The sequence below is a fragment of the Orbicella franksi genome, chromosome 4, assembly GCF_964199315.1.
Source record: "Orbicella franksi chromosome 4, jaOrbFran1.1, whole genome shotgun sequence".
In the NCBI taxonomy this organism is placed as follows: Eukaryota; Metazoa; Cnidaria; class Anthozoa; order Scleractinia; family Merulinidae; genus Orbicella; species Orbicella franksi.
In genome coordinates this window covers 21,795,848-21,813,672 of record NC_138148.1, presented here as the reverse complement: position 1 = coordinate 21,813,672, position 17,825 = coordinate 21,795,848, and the positions used below count along the sequence as shown (strand labels likewise).

Genomic DNA, 17,825 nt, shown 5'->3' with positions numbered 1-17,825 from the left:
TAGAAAAGCTGTGTAAAGACGGAGAAAAGAGAAAGCTGCTCTTGAAGAAAGGAATCTACCTGTACGAGTACTTGGAGAGCTTTGAAAGGTTTGCCAAGATAGTGCTCCCTGCCAAAGAAGAGTTCTTCTTGAAACTGTCTGGAAAAGAGATAACCAACGAAGAGTACCCACATGCAAAAGGTCTGGACCGAGTTTGGGTGCAAGACCCTCAGCGACTACCACGACCTGTACGTGCAGACCGACGTCGTACTGCTGGCAGACGTATTCGAAAACTTCTGGAAAGTATGCATGGGAAAGTACGCCCTTGACCCGGTGCATTATTACACAGCCCCCAGTCTGAGCTGGGATGCACTGCTGAAAAAGACTGGAGACTGGACATGCACTTGTTCATCGAAAAAGGCATGCAGGGCAGCATCTCGATGGTGAGCAAGCAGTATGCGAAGGCAAACAAACTGCGGGCCGCCAACTACGACCAACCAAGCCAAACAAATATATCACGCGAAAAACCTCCACAGCTTGGGCGATGAGCCTTCCACTGCCCAAAGGAGGTTTCAAGTGGAGGCAAGTGATGCCCACCGTAGAGCAGATAATGAAGATGAAATAAGGATTGCATATCGGGTGGATCTTGGAGGTGGACCCTGGAGTACCCGGGAGAGCTCCACTAAGCCCAGAACGGCTACCCACTCACGCCAGAGAAGAAGTCCATTGGGGCGGAAAAGATGTCAGGATACCAAAAAAGAATGATGCCCGATCTGGGGTTAGACTTTCCGAAAAGCGAGAAACTGCTCCTGACGCTGGAGAACAAAGAAAAGTACATAGTCCATTACAGGAACCTGCAGCTATACTTGAAACAGGGCAGGTGCCTGAAAAAGGTCCACCGGGTACTTGAGTTTGACCAGGAGCAGTGGATGGAGCCATACATAAGGATGAACACAGAGTTCCGGAAAGAGGCGAAGAGCAACTTCGAAACAAACTTCTACAAGCTGATGAACACCTCAGTGTTTGGCAAAACAATGGAAAACCTGCGCAACTGCGTCGACATAAAAATCGTCTGGAGCTGGGAGGCCGACAAGATCCAAAAGCTGGTGGCCAGCCCCTCATACGCAAGGCATGAGATATTTGGAGATGACCTGGCGGGCATCCACACGTACAAAACGCGGTTGTACTTGGACAAGCCGATCTACACAGGCATGATGATCCTTGAGAACAGCAAGATCCTGATGTACGACTTCTTCTACAACCAGTTAAAGGTGCGGTACGGCCAGAAATGCGAGCTGATCTACACGGACACTGACAGCCTGCTCATGGAGATCAAGAGGGATGATATATACAGAGACATGGCAGAAGACCTCGTGCTGTACGACACCATCAACTACCCCAAAGAGTGTCCGCTTTGCAGCGGCCAAAACAAAAAAGTATTGGGCAAAATGAAAGACAAGTGCACGGGAAGGGTGATCGCTGAAGCAGTGGCAATACGGCCAAAAATGTACTCGATCATAGAAGAAAAAGAAAACAAAAAAGTGAAAGGCGTGAAAAAAATGTAGTAAAAAAAGAGATCCAGCATGAGCAGTACAAAGAGGCGTTGTTTGAGAGAAAGCAGTTTTGGGATGGGATGAACATCTTGGGAAGCGAGGGCCACGAGATCTACAGCATGCACATGGACAAGGTCTCACTGTCGGCATTCAACGCGAAGCAGTGGATAGAAGACGATGGCGTGCACATGCTGGGATATGGGCGCAAAAAAATCAGGCACGGACTTGTTCAGGAGGAAGCTTCGGAAGCACAGCCAATAGCTCTTCACAAACAAAACCATGCTTAGGCCCGTCACACAAATAATAGACAACAGGTTAATTTGGTTTTTAGTTGCGGCTCTTTCAAGATGGTATACTTTGAAAGACCAAACTAGGTCTGTAGCTCTTTTAGTCCTGCCTTCAAGTTCGCTGGGCTGATACAAATATCATACATTGATAAGTGGGGGGAGTTCTTTTTCTTTCAAACCAACAGATCTGGAATACTTTATAGGTTTTGAAGTGACAGATTTCTCTTTGATAGCTACAGCTGTTTTTTTTCCGATAAGACTAGTGACCTCATTGTTAAGAGCGGCAACAACGTTGGGGAGCTATTTGAAGTATTAACCTTCGCAGAGTCTTTGGAGGTCAGAGGCTCTGCCTCTTTGTAATGGCTGGTGATGTAGACAACAGTCAACGCATATTTGTAAACTTTATGCCCACGAGGGGGCTTGTCATGAGGCAGAAAAAGAAGGTCCGCCTGGTGGACCGCAATAGGCGACAATACGTCGAATTTGGGCCATGGAGTGTATCGCGGCACAGGGATATAGATCCGCCAAAGGGCTTGTTTGATGAGCCACTGCTTGGTGGTTTCTTCAGGGACTTTTGCGGTGTCCGCTAATTTTTTGATGGCAGTGATGCCTCTCCAGTAGCCCTGGGGGCTGTAGCAGACTTTGGCAAGCTTAGTGTCCATTTATTATACCATCGAGTTTATTTAAAGAAAAGGGAAAGCTGTGTAGCCAAGAGCAAGCGTGCTGCCGCCCACAAAAAGAAGCTCGCGTTGTTTTTGCTGCTCACTGGGCTGATAAAAGTCAGCGAAGCAGGGCTCTTTGACTGTGATCTGCTTGTCTGGGTGGGCCTGGTTATAGAGTTTGAATGTGTAATCAGTGTTCGTGAAGTTCTGTTTCGCCTGTTCTTTTATTTCTCTGTTGGTTTTGATCCAATCAAGAAGCACGGTGCCATCGTGCGTGTATTTGGCCATAGCAGCTTGATAAGCTTCAAGGGCTTTGTTGTGTTGCATTTTCTCTGCCAACGCAATCTTCCCGCTGTAACCAGAAAGATATTTGGCAAGATAGTTGCCACCAGTGAAAGCAGCCGCATTAAGAATTGCGCCCGCCATCATCATCGCAATGCTCGCCATTGTATATGTTGTAAAAATGTATTTTTAATTATCGTATGGCGGTGGGGGTTCGTACGAAGGAGGTGTAGGGCATTTCTCCGGTAATGGAAAGTGTTCAGTATCAAGATCCTCAAAATCAGAGTCTTCATAATCGGAATCTTCAATAACATCCAACCAAACAAATTTTATGGCATCAGCGGTATAATAAGATATCGTCATTGAAAAATATAACAATGCAACCGTTGAGAGGGCTTTGAGGAAAAAAATAAGAATGTGCCATTGGTATTATGACAATGTTTCTTTTTTTCTAAACCAAAGTTGGAAGAAAAGTTGGTCTTCAAGGTAGTTTTTCAGTGCGATGCTACCTGCCAGGACAGCTGTGAATTTTGCATAGTTCATGATGCTGCTGCTGGGGTTAGAAGTAAAGTTCTCTTTCACCACCTTTTTCGTAATCCAGCCAATGCCAGCGGTTAAGCCAGTGAGAACAGCCACATCCATGAACGTATTAACGAGCTTGTTGTCTGACATCGTATAATGTGCGTCTTTTTTATTTTCAAATATCAATCCATATGCCGGAGCTGTCTTCTTTGGACCGTTCGAGGCAGCTGTGTATCAACAGGGGCTTGCATCTCGGCGGCTGGATGAGGTGTAGCAGACTGTTGATTGAAAACCTTTTTTATCTCGTTGCATTTGTAGTAAATTCCAATGACGGAAACCACAATGCTGATTATACCAATCCACTGAGTCATACTTAAAACGTTTTCTGTGTCTTCTTTGGGTGCCTTATCAACGTGTTTTGTCCTCCTTGGGTGTCTCATCGATCGAATCAACACGTCCTGCAGCTAAGGTGGCTTCGGCTTTTTTTTGTGCTTGATGCACCACAGCTAAGGCGTCTTCTGTGGCTTTTTTTGTTCTTCAAGGGCTTTTTTTGTTCTTCATGAGCCTGTTTTGTTTTTGCAGTGACGGCTTTGCCTGCAGCCACCTGGCTCGGGTTTTTCTCTTTCACAGGTGCAGTACTTGTTGTTTTTGAAGTTACCTGCTCTCATGTGTCAGGTGTGGTTTCTGAATCTGCCATTATTTTATTCAACAAAAAATATCTAATTGAGAAATTGCTGAGCAATGCTTACTAATTATTCAGCATTTTGCTCAACAACTTCTTGGCAATCCTTAGCAGGACTGAAATAGATATGTTTAGTTGTGATCAGCGCTGTGTTGGCTACCATGAGCAGCCGCCCACATTTCAAAGCAAGACTTCCAACAAGTGTGGACAACTCTTTGGTGATCACATAATCTTTTTTGAGATCGTTCTGCAGAGCTTCAATGTCATTAATCGGCAAAAACATCCCACCCCCCCTAGTGTACAACAAGATAAAGCTTTCAAGAAAGGTTTCGGTGGTCTTGTCACCCACATAAGTCTCGTACGTTTTGTAGTACTTTTCAGCATCTTTAGCTTCCAAGTGCTTAACATGCTCTTGTGTCAGCTGCACTCCGATGGCTTCCATTGCTTTGCCTGTAGAAACCAGAATTGCAAGCTGTTCACGGAGGACCGGGATGTCTGGCCGAGCAGAGTTGCCACCACCTGTTGGCTCGGTTTCGAGCATCTGAGAGACTTCTTCCATAACTTTCATATCCTCAGCCGTAAGATCTGCCATTTAGTTATCGCTCTTCTTTTTTAATTCGAAAATTTAATCTCGTATGGGTGGTGAAGAGAGAAAACAAGGTGTGAGAACTTTCTCTCTTTCAACCTCGCAATCAGCTGCTTGAGGTCATCTTGCGAAAGTTCTCCCGTGTATTCTTCAAAAATCACCTTCGTGGTCTTCGCAAAAGGGGTGTAGAACAGCATGATGGCTGCCACATTTTCACGGAAAGGCTTTGCAATGCTGGAGAGCTGCTGGGTCAACACCCATGCACTGATGTTCGCGTGGCGGGCGGAAAAGCCGAGTTTAACGAGCTCGCCAGTGCATCCTTTCACATCTCTGGAGGCTGCGCAGTCATCAAGGACAATCAGCGTGTTCATGCCTTCAAAAACAAAACTTGCCATTTTCAGCCAAAATTCAACCCTGTGCTGCTCGCAGATGATCATGAACAGCCGTTGAAGAAATGCATCAAAGCAGCCAAAGTAGTACTCCCTGGAACAGGTACAAGGTTGCTTGAACTTGGTAAATCTGCTTTGGCGTCCGGGATGTTCGGAGGGTTTGATAGATTTGGACCAGGAACAGTCGAACTTTCAAGAGTGGGTGGCGGCTCCAGAATACACTCCTTGTCCGCTGAAGAGCCAAAGCCACTGTTCTGAGACTCATCATTTTTATGGCTAACAGCCGGTTGATACACATTCTTGAAAAATGACAAATTTCTTGGTACTGTACTGCCCTTCTTCCTCACAACTGTCATGGGGGTAGGATCATACACAGTTCCTCCTTTTGATACTGAAAATGGTCTCTTGACCAGCACAGCCTTGCCAGGGGAGGTGTTGCAAGGTTTTACATAGGCCTTGTTTTCAGTATGAGCTTTCATCTTGAGCTTTTGTGAGGAGTCAGGTTTGCATACGATCTCAGCTACAGGGTCAATGTGATTAGCTTGTGATAGCTTGTTTTGAACAGGCCATTTCAGCAACAGTACAGCAGGAGCAACACCAGTGGTTGCATGAGGCGTAGTGTGATAGTTACGCAAAATGGCTTGCAGCTCCTTTCTCCAATTTCTCCCTTCTACTTTGGCTGCTTTGATGCATTTCTTTAACTTTTTCACAGATCTCTTGACTTCTCCTTTAGCCCTTGGCCAGAGGGGAGTAACCTTTCAATGCTTAAAACCAAGCACATACGAAATTGTCAATTGTAATAAATTCTTCTCTGTTAAACGGTGGGCCATTATCAGATTTGACTACACGGGGAGCTCCAAATGCGGAAAATAGCTGATCCAACTTGGGGATGACACCACTAGCAGACGTAGATGACACTGGTTCAACAAACGGAAATGTCGAGTAGTCATCAACCACTAGGAGTAAGGTCTGACCATCCACATGCGCAAAGTCCACACTGACTTCATCAAAAGAGCTGTCAGGTAATACTGACATCTGAAGCGGTTCTCTTGTGTAAACTGGGGTAACCACTTGACACGGTAAGCAAGCCTTGATCTTCGTTTCTACCATCTTGTCCATGCATGGGAACCGTACCTTCTCTCACAGAAGAGCCTTGGTCTTTACTATGCCCAGATGGCCTTCATAAGTAATGTCAACAATTCGTTCTTACAATGTAGCAGGTACCACAGATTTCAACAAAACAGTGTCTTTACATGTTAACTGCTTTTTCACTTGCTCATAACGTGGCAGTTCAGATAATGATACATCAGGAGGGGCTTTGTGCCAGCAGCCGGATTTGATGGCAAACATGACAGCTTGAGGCATTGGGTCTGTCACGAATGCTATATAAACTGTCATAAACAGTCCTTTATTTAGATCATTAGGAGATCAGTCTTTGCCAGTTTTTGTAAAGAGATGTAATAACTATTTAAGGGATGAGCCAGGATTCAACAAGGATTACTAAACACAACTTTACTCGTACAGTAATCCAAGATAGAGGCATTCAGTCTGACATGCGCGGAGACCATGTGGTCCATAAGTAGCAAGGAAACTGGTGACTAGCCATATCATAACATCCTCCTTATAATACAAGATTGAATAACAAATAAAATAAAACTGTTCAGCAATGTTCTGTGAACTAGATGCCTTGAATATTGTCCATTTAGAACAGTGTTCAGACCATATGCAATGCAAAGTCACTTGTGAAACTTAAACTATACTTTCTGGAAAACAAACAGGAACATGAATCTAGTTGAATAAATGTTATTCAGCAAAACGAGCGGGTCTGGTCACTGTGCATCCACTTCTGGTTCAGTAAGGCTCAGGGCTCTGATTGGCATTGGAACGGGTGGTCTCCATGGGGGTCTGTGTCGGTCTCACAGAAGCAGCAGTAGCACCACTTGGCGGACTGGGTGTAGGAGTGGTATGTAATGTTTCTGCAGATTCAGGAACACTTGGGTGAGCTTCTGAAACTGTGTTCTCATCTGTGGGGCCCATTTCGATGTGTTGTGCACTGGCGGGGCGAAGGTGGCACCTGTTGCGTCGCAATATTGAACCATTCTGTGTCTGTACCTCATATGAGCGGGGTTCTGGTCTCTTGCAACTTACAGTCCCTGGAAACCATTTCTTGGTACGTTGGTCCTGTATGCATACATGTTGTCCAGTTGCCAGGGGACTAAGATCTTGCGCATTCCTATCATGGTAATATTTCATGCTTTGTTGCCGTTCTATTAGCCTCTGGGAAATCTGGTCTCTATTTGGCATTTGATTCTCTATTCTGATGGGAAGATTTGATTTGAGCTTTCGCTGATAGAGCAGTTCAGCAGGAGCTGGGAGCTGTGAGTCACTAGGAGTAGATCTTAGACAGAGCATTGCCATAGTGAGGTCTTTTCCAGATTTCTCAGCTTTGTTGAGGGTGTTTTTGACAGTCTGAACTTGACGTTCAATGAACCCATTGGACTTTGGGTATCTTGGGCTGGAAGTTATGTGCTGGAAACCCCAATCCTTGGCGAACTGTTTGTAACTTTGACAGTCATATTGTGGCCCATTGTCCGAGATAATGACCTCGGGTACTCCTTGTTCCGACAGTATGTCTTTGGTGAGACCTACGACAGTTTTTCCTGTGGACTGTCCACTTGGGATTTTCCTGATGATGGGAAATTTGGAGTAATAATCACATATTAGCAGATATTCATCTCCTTTCCAGAAGAACAGATCGGTTCCAATGACCTACCAAGGTCTTGTGGGTACTTCATGAGGTTCCAATGTTTCTTTAGCTTGTGAATTTTGACTTTCTTGACATATTTCACATGTCTGGACTCTGGACTTAGCTCGCAGCCTACATTTCTCAAAACCTTGGTGAGCCTGATGAATTCTCTCTATGACATCACTCCTTTTTGACTCTGGGATAATGACTCTTTCCCCTTTTAAGATTAGCCCATTTTCAACAGAAAGTTCGTCTTGGTAAACCCAATACTTCCTCAAGTGCACTGGAACCTGTTTCTGCTGGTCTGGCCAGCTAGAGTAGATGAGTTCTTTCAGGCCTGATAGTTCAGGATCTGCAGCGGTGTCTTGCTTGAGCGAGTCCAACCTCTTGTCAGTGAACTGGACTAGGCACACCTTGTGTAGATCAACTGTGCCTTCACTGGGTAGGGGATTCAGTCTTGATAAAGGGTCAGCCAAACGCATTTCTGTGCCTGGTTTGTACTTGATTGCCATGTCATAACCTTGCAATCTGAGCAGCATTCTCTGAAGCCTGGGAGGGGCAGCTGTTAAATTCTTCAAGTGGATCATTTCGAGGGGCTTATGATCAGATTCCACAATGAACTTCTTTCCAAACAGATAAGAATGGAATTTCTCACAAGCCACAACAACTGCAAGCATCTCACGCTCGATATCTGCATACCGTCTCTCTGTGTCAGTGAGTGCTCTGGATGCAAAGGCAACAACTTTACCATCTTGTATGAGGGCACTTCCAAGGCCCCACAGGGATGCGTCAACGTGGATGACTGTTTCCTTTTCAGGATCAAAGTACGTAAGTGATACTTCCTGGCAAATTGCTTGCTTGATGCTTTCAAAAGCTGTACTGTGAGACAAGGACCATTGGAAATCAGTGTCTTTCTTGAGTAGGTTTCTCAAAGGCTCTGACATTGCAGACAAATTTGGAATAAAAGGGGCCATGTAGGTTGCTATGCCGAGGAAGGTCTGGAGTTCCTGGGCATCCTGTGGCTCCTGAATGGCCCTGATGGCTTCAATTTTCTTGGGATCCGGGTGGACCCCTTCTGCATTAAACGACATGCCGAAGAATGTAATCTTTGGCTGACTGATACTGCATTTGTCCAGGTTGAAGACAAGACCGTGCTGTCTTGCTACTAGCATGAGATTGTGCAAATTGGCATCATGTTCCTCTGTGGTAGGGCCATGCACTGCGATGTCGTCGGCAATACTGACAGTTCTGGGACATTTCTCAAGAATGAAATCCATCTTCTGTTGAAAGATATCTTGACTCACACATAATCCAAAGGGGAGACGAGTAAATCGGAATCTGCCGAATGGACTCTTGAAGGTTGTGAGTAAGGAAGACTCTTCATCTAGTACTACAGACCAGTAACCATGATGGGCATCCAACTTTGAGAATACTGAGCTGCCTTTAAACTTGTGCGTGATTTCCTCTAGAGTTGGGTATGGTGATGACTTCTCTCAACAGCCTGGTTGAGATCTTTGGGATCTAAGCACACCCTCCATCTCCCATTTGATTTTTGGGAGTAGGCAACACTTGAAACCCAGTCAGTGGGTTCAGTCACTGGTTTAATCACACCAAGACCAATCATTTCATCAAGTTCCTTTCTTATGTTGTCCTTGATGTGAATGGGACACTTCCTTGGTGCATGTACCACAGGCAGTACATCAGGGTCAACAACAATGTGATACTCTCCTTCAAATTTGCCAATACCATTGAAACGATCTGGATAGAGCTTCTGGAGGTCATGTATGCTGTGGATTGCAGGAACTGGGCAGTGCACACTGTTATTGCTTGTGTTTATCTCACAGTGTAACTCCACTAGTTTGAGCTTGCATGAAGTGGGCAGGCCACAAATAGCAGGGCCATCAACATCAGCAACATAAAACTTGGCCTCAGTTTCATTGGAATCATGAACATTGGACAGAACATATACCATGCCGGGGTATCGATGTACCATTGTAGGCAGTCAGTTTGGTTTTGCTCAGTGTTGTATCTTTCGGAAGGCCATTTTCGTCCAGGCAGTCTGGAAACATTTTTCCATAAATTCTCAACAGCAGAATGTTTCCTTGTGCTCCAGTATCTACTTTCACTTTCAGCAAAGCATTTGGATTGCCAAGATTTGGCAGTTTCACTTTAATATGGGCAAAAGCTTAATTTCTCTCTACATCAGCACCAGTGCTATCAATTTTGATGTTCTCAAATAACAACTCCTCAAAGTCAGAATTTGTTTCTTCTACCATATGTACCTTGCTCTGCTTCTCTTTGTTCGAGCAATGTCCATTGCCTTGTCAAGCTTTAGTTTCTCATCCTTTCCAAGGTGGTTCTCTTGTACTTTCCGCTCTCGAGTACCAATAATTAACTGTTGAATTAAACGTTCTTCCATCTCGGCTTCAGTGAACCGGCATTTCTGAGCTTGTAGCTTGCACCTAGCCATGAATGAATCGACAGACTCATCCTTTGTTTGTCTGAAGCCTTGCAATTGGAAACGAGCAATTCGAAAATTCGACTTGGGCTCCAGATACTTCGTAAACTTGTCGAAAATCGTATCAGTTTTCACTTTGTCTTCATCGCTCAGTTCGAAGGAGTTGAAGACTTTAAGGCCTTCTTCGCCAATCCAGAGTAGGATATATGTGGCCTTCTCTTTCTCTTCTTTCTTGTTTAAGGGCCCGTTAAAAATGAGCTGGCATACTGTTTGAAAGTTTTAAACGCTGTTGGCAAGTCGGTGTCATTCCAATCCATATGAGGCGGTTTTATTCCAGATAACTCGCCCATATTTGTAAGTGAAGTGATGACTGGTTGAAGATATCAAGGTACTCGGTCTTGCAAACCAGCTGCACGCTATAAACAGTAGATGTCAAAATCCGTGTCCATCGGGTTTATTCAATGTTCTATCTGCTCAAAACAGTGCTGGCCGTGGTTGTCCATCCCACCGCTGCCACCATGTAAAGAGATGTAATAGCTATTTAAGGGATGAGCTAGGATTCAACAAGGATTACTAAACACAACTTTACTCGTACAGTAATCCAAGATGGAGGCATTCAGTCTGACATGCGCGGAGACCGTGTGGTCCATAAGTAGCAAGGAAACTGGTGACTAGCCATATCATAACAGTTTTGTTTAGGCCATTGCGGTCAGCCTTTTAATTACCTTAGTTTCGTTTCAATTATCAGTCAATTCTCTTTTCTTGGATAGAATACTTGTTAGCCATATGCTTCCTGTTTGGTGACATTCCACCATTGAACGCCCTTCGTTTCCCACATGATAAGGAATGCGACTTTTGATTTTAGCCAGTCAGAGCTACGTTGTCATAGGAGAAAGAAGTCATCGGAGTTTATCAGTAGTCAGTCCTTACACGTAACTATCGGAGTACCATTGGAGCATTGGAGTTACCTTTTCTTTTTCAGCCTTTAACACAGTACTGGGTGAAAGTTCTACCCGTTTATATTCACCTTCTCGTTTTTCCTTTTACCACGCATTTGTAGATCTTGTAAATTTTAGCTCTCTTTTAATTATGTATTGTAGTCTACTCTGTAGTTTACACTGCATATGTATAATATTTGGGCAAGGCGACCGTAATAAACGCTAATGAAGTAAAGCCTGTCCAATTGCTCTACATTGTGCGGTTGACGCTCGACGATCTCAATGTACACCACATGCCAGCTACTTAGGTTCATTACAGTGAAAAGTCCATGGATATCCACAAAGGCAGGTAAGCCATATCTTAATGTGTAAACATGGAGCCATCGAAAACTATGAGTCAAGTAAGAGCACAGCTGAGTGCTGGAGGAACCACAGAGAGCGGAGCTAGGAGTAAAAGAACACGGAAAGCCCTGCAGAACACAATAGACAACAAACATAAAGAATTTCTCAAATCGCGTAGGAGGCTCCTTAGTGTAATGCAATTAGTAGATGGCTTAAGAGATGACAGCAAAATTGTGCCCTTAGTACGAGACCTCACAGCTGCTTCAGGGGAGTTCAGAGAGCTGCTACAGAACTTGTCTGAACTGTACGAGCAAGATTCGTACGGTGATTTCGTGGAGGAGCCTCGACTCGAAGAAGAATACGACACCTTAAAACGAGCTTTCTCAGTTATAGAGAAACTAAAAAATAAAATGAGTAGACAATCCAACAAGTTGTTCAAGACGAAATCTGTCTCAAGCGCTAGCCGATGCAAAAGCGGCCAAAGAAGTAGCTCGATACACGCACCTAATACCGGAAAAGGAACTTGAGTGCAAAACATGCGACACAGAAACGGAAAGAATTCGGCAACGAGAGAGAGTGCAGTTCGAAAAGGAGATGGCGATCTTGGGAGTGGACAAAAGGGCAGCCATAGCAAACACTAAACTTTAGGTCTTCAAAGAGGCACTTTTGGAAGAGGATTTTGAATTGCAAGAGTTTAAAGATCCCCAAATTAAGACGGAGGAGCACACCTCACAATGGGTCCATTCTGCTCCCTTGCTTGACCTCTCGCCCACAGGAAATCTGTCACGCCCAGAAACTGCACCTAAACTGCAAATTGTATCGAAGCGAACAAAGCCTCCGTCATCTCCACCCCACAAACCTAAAACGTTGGAAGAAACAGGTCAATCTTACACTCTTAGCCCGCATCCTAATTCAGACCATAAATTAAATGACAGTCACGGAGAACAACAAAATGCCGCCCTCAATCAACAACCACTTACCTCTTCGACCCCCTTGAGTCGTAAATCAACAAATTGTCGCTGGGCTAGCTAGACAAAACCTGCTGAAATGCCAACCAGATGTGTTCTCTGAAGACCTTACTCTCTTTAACCCTTGGAAATCCGCGTTCAAATCCATGCTAATTGACACTGACGTTTCCCCAACACAGGAAATCAATTACATGAGGAGCTTCACTAGTGGAACACCACAGCGCTTTGTAGATAATTACAGGAAGCGACAAATGCGTGACCCCGTTGCATTACTAAGGGATTTGTAAGAAGAACTGGAGAGGCATTTTGGGAGCACTGCAGTTATTAGCAATATACTGCTGGAGCACTTGTGCAACTCAGCTACGTGCAACAAGTATGATAATGAGAACTTGCAGCATTTCACAGATCTTTGCGCGGACATCGAGAGTCAATTGACCTACCTCCCAGGACTTGCATGCCTCAATTATCCAAGCCCCATTCAACCTGTAAAGGAGAAATTACCACAGTTCATCTGTGCCAAATGGGAGAAAGAAATTGCTCATTATTCCGACTGCAACGGAGGAACGTACCCCCCTTCTCCGGGTTTTCCAAAATAGTAAAAGAACAGGCAAAGATCAAGAAAAACCCGAACCTCCTAGCCAATAAAGAGGCAAGACCATGCAGGGAGAAGAAAACACTGAAAACGGACTTGCAGCCCCCCTGATGAGAAAAAGGGAGACTCTGGAAACGAGAAGTGGGAAGGCCGTTGCAGAAGAAACAAGCACTGCCAGTTCCACAACAGGACTGGACATGACCTATCGGGGTGTAAGGCATTTGCAGCTAAAACTCTAGAGGAACGCACACAGTGGATAAAGGACGCGCGCTTGTGCTTTCGATGTTTCAGCCCTGCCGATATCTCAAGCTGTTGTAACATCCCCCTAAGGTGTACTATTTGTGGAGACAGGTGCCATAATGCATTACTGCATAAGGAGAGGCAACTACCCCTTAAATTGGAGCCTAAATCAGAGAACGATGCAGTCAACCCGAAATGCACCACGCTCTGTGGACCGGCGGGATGTGTGTCCTGCAGTAAAACCCTGTTAGTAGAAGTATATAGCAAGAGTAGCCCTCACCTCTCTAAACGGGTTTACGCCATAATCGACGAGCAGAGCAACAGTTCCCTCGTCATTGGCGAGTTAGCCAACCACCTTGGAGCAAGTGGACCCCCAGAGAAATACTTCCTGTCCACATGCAGCGGGGAGAAAAAGGAGAAGCACGGTCGGCGGGTACCAGGGATTACAGTGCGCTCACTCAGCGGACGAGAGTTCCCATTGCCAACTCTCACTGAGTGCGACACAATCCCTCAAGACAAGAGCGAAATTCCCACTCCGGACATGGCAAAGAGTTTCCCGCATCTAATCGACATAGTACATGAGATACCTTCCCTAGACGAGTCTGCAAAGGTTCAGCTGCTGATTGGTCGGGATGCACCCGAGCTCTTGAAAGTCCGAGAATTTAGAAACAGCCCTAGAAGAGCCCCCTGGGCGCAACGACTGGCTCTCGGATGGACTATCAGCGGTCAGATGTGCCTCAATTTCCCAAGCGGGCCTGCTCATGTCCTCACCTGCCTCACCAGCTTGTCCACTGCTGCAGAGAGAATCCAAGAGACTGGAGACAAGAACTACGAGCTGGTTCCCTGTCCAAATCAATTCAAGGTCGAGGACCCAATCCTGGAGCGTGTTACCGACAGCATCTTCAAGACTACACAAAGCAACAATGAACCTAGTCTCTCTTGCGAAGACCATTTGTTTCTGGAGATCATAGAGGCAGGAATACACAAGAACAAGAGTGGTAACTGGGACATGCCACTACCATTTTGTGATGAGCTCCAAACCATGCCGAACAACCACATCCAAGCAGTGCAATGCTTATAAGGGCTTCTGAAGATGTTCACCAGGAAACCAAAAATGAGAGTAGATTACCTAGAGTTCATGGGAAAGATTATTGAGAGGGGCCACGCCTCCCAGATTCCATGTGTTGAAGCCCCACCTCCCCCTGGCCGTTCCTGGTATTTACCGCATTTTGCAACATATAACACAAAGCACACTATCCAAGTGGTGTTCAATTCCGGTAGCGAGTTTGAAGGGGTTTCACTGATGAAAAACGGTGAGGAGGCCAAGAGATTTATTCACCGCAACTTCTACGTCGATGATGGCTTAGCTTCCTTAACACTCAACAAGCAATAGAGTTAGTGAAAAATGCACAGGCCTCACTAGCCACCGCTAACCTACGTCTTCACAAAGTTGTCTCGAATTTAGTAGAGGTCATGGAGGCTTTTCCCACCAAAGATCAAGCTAAGGACGTGCGTGACCTAGATCTGCATCATGACAGTCTTCCAGCGCAGCAATCACTCTGAGTCTTCTGGAATCTGGAGATGGACGCCTTCACCTTTAAAGTGACCCTGCCGGAAAAGCCGTCCACCAGGAGAGGAGTCCTGTCCATTGTCTTAGCGATGCACGGCATGACCCCTAGTAAGCTAATGGAAACGAGCTGGCTTACTGGCCCGGAATTCCTCAGAAAACCAGAGAGTACCCCTCAAGCAGATGAAACATTCAAACTCAGCGCAAGTGACCCTGAAGTCTGCAAATGAGTGTTCAGTGCCAAAGTGAAGACAACTAAAGAAAGGAGGTCGTTGAAATCTCTGTGACGAGCGATCACGAATCTAATTGTTGTAGTCAGAGAATTTAAGCGCTGGAGAGATGACAAAGCGACATCAGCCAAACCGAGGAGTAAACCAGATAAAATACAAGGAAAACTCAGACCACTGACCTTGGAAGAATACAATCAAGCCCTGCGTATTGTAATTAGCACTACGCAGAAAGCAGTATTTGGTGAGTTATTACAACTGCAAGAATTGAGCCTGAGCTACCGAGGGAAGCTGAAAGTAGTGCCAAGAAAGCTCTCAAGGGATAGCAAATGTACCGTCTCCTCCCGTTCCTTGATGGCCACGGAATTCTGCACATCGGAGGCAGACTAAGAAGAGCAGAAATGGAGTATGAAGAGAAACACTCGATCGTGTTACTGAAGAATAACCATGTCTCATAGCTAGTAGCGAAACATTACCACCTCAGAGTTCAACACCCAGGGAGGCAAATTACTGGAGGAGTGATTCGACAAGCAGGATTCTGGCTTATTGGAGGTCACAATACTGTGACGAAGATCATTGGAGCCTGCATTCCTTGCAAAAAGCTAAGAAAACAACCCCTGGTTCAGCACATGGCAGACCTCCCACCTGATAGAACCGAGGTCTGCCCCCCTTCACTAACGTGGGCTTCGACGTCTTTGGCCCCTGGATGGTGCAAACACGGAAAACAAGAGGAGGAGCTGCAAATGCTAAGAGGTGGGGCCTAGTGTTTACATGCCTCAACAGCAGAGCCATCCACATAGTGGTACTGGAGGCCATGGATGCCAGCGCATTTATCTGCATGCTAAGGAGATTCTTCGCTTTCCGTGGTCATGGCAAACTCCTTAGATGTGACCGTGGTACTAACTTCGTTGGAGCAAACACGGAGCTACAAGAAGTGGCGTCAGAGTTCAATGAGAAGAAGGTGGGAAAATTCGCTACGGAGCACGGATGCAAATGGGAGTTCAACCCTCCCCATGCATCGCATTTCAGTGGCATATGGGAGAGACAAATTGGCACCATACAACATGTACTGGATGCTATGTTTGCCGAGCTAGGCAAAACCCAACTTACGCACGAACTACTGGTCATGCCAATGGCCGAAGTGGTAGCCATAGTCAATGTGAGACTGATATCTGCACTGCCATCCGACACTGATGATCCACAGCCTCTGTCCCCTGCAATGCTACTCACAATGAAAACACTCCAGCTGGACCTCCACCAGGCCAGTTCCTACGTGCCGACATCTATGCATGCCATCACTAGAGAAAGGTCCAGTTTCTAGCTGATGGCGACGAGAGTACTTGCAAAGCCTGCAGCCTTGACAGAAGTGGACCAAGACGAGACGAGATTTACGCGTGGGGGACGTAGTGCTCGTGCAAGACGAGCAGCAGCATCGAAACAACTAGCCATTGGGAAGAGTAGGAGATGTGATACGAAGCAAGGACGACGGAGGTAGGAAAGTCAGGGTAGAAATCATCAAAGACGGAGAGAGGAAGGCGTATCTACGACCTATTAAGGAGCTTATACTACTTCTGCCTGAAGATGGAGCCGAACCAAACCAGGAGTGACGTTAATACGAAGATTTAAAATAGAGGAGTAGCAAAGATTAGAATCTTTTGGCAAGGAATGTCACAAACGCTATATAAACTGTCATAAATAGTCCTTTATTTAGATCATTAGGAGATCAGTCTTTGCCAGTTTTGTTTAGGCCATTGTGGTCGGCCTTTTAATCACCTGAGTTTCCTTTCAATTATCAGTCAATTCTTTTTTCTTGGATAGAACACCTGTTAGCCATATGCTTCCTGTTTGGCAACATTCCACCATTGAACGCCCGTCGTTTCCCACATGATAAGGAACGCCACTTTTGATTTTAGCCAGTCAGAGTTACGTTATAGGAGAAAGAGGTCATCAGAGTTTATTAGTAGTCAGTCCTTACAGGTAACTATCAGAGTACCATTGGAGCATTGGAGTTGCCTTTTCTTTTTCAGCCGTTAACACAGTACCAGGCGTAAGTTCTACCGTTTATATTCACCTTCTCCTTTTTCCTTTTACCTCGCCTTTGTAGATCTTGTAAATTTTAGCTCTCTTTTAATTATGTATTGTAATCTACGCTGTAGTTTTCACCGCATATGTATAATATTTGGGCAAGTCGACCTTAATAAATGCTGATCAAGTAAAGCCTGTCCAATTGTTCTGCATCATGCGGTTGATGCTCAACAATCTCAACGTGCACCACGTGCTACCTACTTGGGTTTGTTACAGGATCCTTTGCTTTAGCAGACTCTATCTCAGACAATATCACTGCTTTTGGTGCAGCATTCCTTGTGACAAATGAAATGTGTTCCTCAGATTCTTTATCATAGCTGTGAGATTCAGGATCTCCCACCGGGTGTCTCAACGCATAGTCGGCTGGGTTGGAGGCACTGGGGTGGTACTCCACAGTGAAACGATACTGCTGTAGCTCCAAGAGCCAGCATTCTATCTTGGCAGATTGTTTGGAAGACAGTTTGTTGAACAAAGACACCAAGGGCTTATGGTCAGTGATGACCTTGAACTCTTTGCCATACACAAACAGGTTAAAGTGCTTGACTGCCCAGTAAATTGAAAGAGCTTCACGATCAATTTGGGGATAGCTCGCCTGAGTGGGAGTAAGCGGGCAACTTGCATAGTGCAGTGGTGTCACTTCCTTGCTCGACTCTTCCTCTTGGGTTAGGACGGTGCCTAGACTGATAGGGCTACCATCGACAAAGATGGAAGTAGGTTTCT

General features: G+C 45.4%; 1 protein-coding gene and 1 pseudogene across 6 annotated transcripts in view; one reads left to right on the top strand and one right to left on the bottom strand.

The window, feature by feature from the left end:
- Positions 1 to 17,825, bottom strand: part of LOC145484910 (uncharacterized) — a 437,829-nt pseudogene that overhangs the window by 283,083 nt on the left and 136,921 nt on the right. The window lies entirely within an intron of this gene.
- Positions 1 to 17,825, top strand: part of LOC145484906 (tRNA (32-2'-O)-methyltransferase regulator THADA-like) — a 656,511-nt gene that overhangs the window by 618,517 nt on the left and 20,169 nt on the right. The window lies entirely within an intron of this gene.